The following is a 1,321-nucleotide window of genomic DNA, read 5'->3' on the forward strand; positions in this document are numbered from 1 at the left end:
ATCTCTCTGAGCAAAACATAAGGACACAAGTTAAAGACTAATGGCTACAAAGGTCTGAGTTAAAGAAACCCGGACCCAAGACTATCTTGCAAAATCAAGATGTCTTTCCAACATAGAGAAGACAGAAATTTACTTTCACCAAGAAAGAGTTGAAGGAATTATAATGCCTGAGAGACCCTGAAAAACTCTCAGATAGTTAAAATCAAACCAACAAAAAGTTAAATCAAAGCACAGAATTCAAGACTAGAGAAACTGTAGTAGAAAGGACTAATTTCTTTTTAATAAAATCAGGACAAAGTAATTATGAGAATTGTACAAAAATGAAGTAAATGTTATAAATCCTGACAGCTTAAAAATAAAATACTGTAACGAAAGGGGAAAAGGCAGTGAGGGAAAAGAAAATAGTGAGATAGGCCGTGAGAGTAAAGAAAATGGGAATGAGTAACTTTTTTATTTCTCATAGTAGAGAAACAACCAGTATTGTATAAACACAGAACACAGTCAAACAACATGTTAAGGTTTCTGCCAGCTATTTTCTTATCCACAGAACAGTGCATCTGAAATGTCATGGTGTGCCCAAAGTTACCTGAAGGATGTATTTAAATAGAGTGCTGGGCCCATCCATGGAGTTTCTGACTCAGTAGCTGGGGGCTGACACCTGAGAGCTTGAACTTCTCACAAGTTCTCAGGTGACTGCTGATGCTGCTGCTCCACAGATGCTTCTAAGGGGCCACTGCCTTAGACAGAGCTTTTAGGAACTAGGTTCTTTTGGGAAATTATTATTTTAGTTTACATTTAATTGAAGGTAGTAATTTTTATTTAAAATGATATATACATACATACATACACACACTGGCAGGGGAGATACCATGATCACAAAGGTGGTTTTCCCAGGGTGAGACTTATCCATTGCACTCTGGATGTGCTGACCACTGCAATTTCCCCAAATGTGAGAAACTTGACTGCATAATTTGTGGTAGTGGGGGACTGTGTTCACGCTCTCCCCTAAAAATATATAAAATAAAATGACATATATAGTATGATGTCTTAATCATCATTTCCATCTAACCCACCCACTTTTCTGTTTTTGTATATGTCTGGAGAGAGAAAGAGGGGAGGAGAGAAAAGGAAAGGAGAAAGATATTTTAGAATAATGTTCACTTGACGTTAATGAGGGTTATTCCCAGGCAGTGAGATGTGGAGATCTTGTTTGTACTTTTTATATCCTTTAAGCCTCTTAGAATTACCCTATGAAATGTTTTCACAAAATAGTAAGGTCATTAACAACAATAAACTACAAGTTCCAAAACAATTTATTCAA

The 1,321-nt window shown here is 36.4% G+C and overlaps 1 non-coding gene across 1 annotated transcript; it reads left to right on the forward strand.

Annotated features, from left to right (window-relative positions):
* The first annotated feature begins 843 nt into the window (after positions 1–843).
* LOC114502215 lies at positions 844–1,008 on the forward strand. Its single transcript, XR_003685062.1, has one exon. It is a non-coding gene; the product is annotated as a U1 spliceosomal RNA (small nuclear RNA).
* Positions 1,009–1,321: the final 313 nt, after the last annotated feature.

Source organism: Phyllostomus discolor, chromosome 7 (assembly GCF_004126475.2).
Source record: "Phyllostomus discolor isolate MPI-MPIP mPhyDis1 chromosome 7, mPhyDis1.pri.v3, whole genome shotgun sequence".
NCBI lineage: Eukaryota > Metazoa > Chordata > Mammalia > Chiroptera > Phyllostomidae > Phyllostomus > Phyllostomus discolor.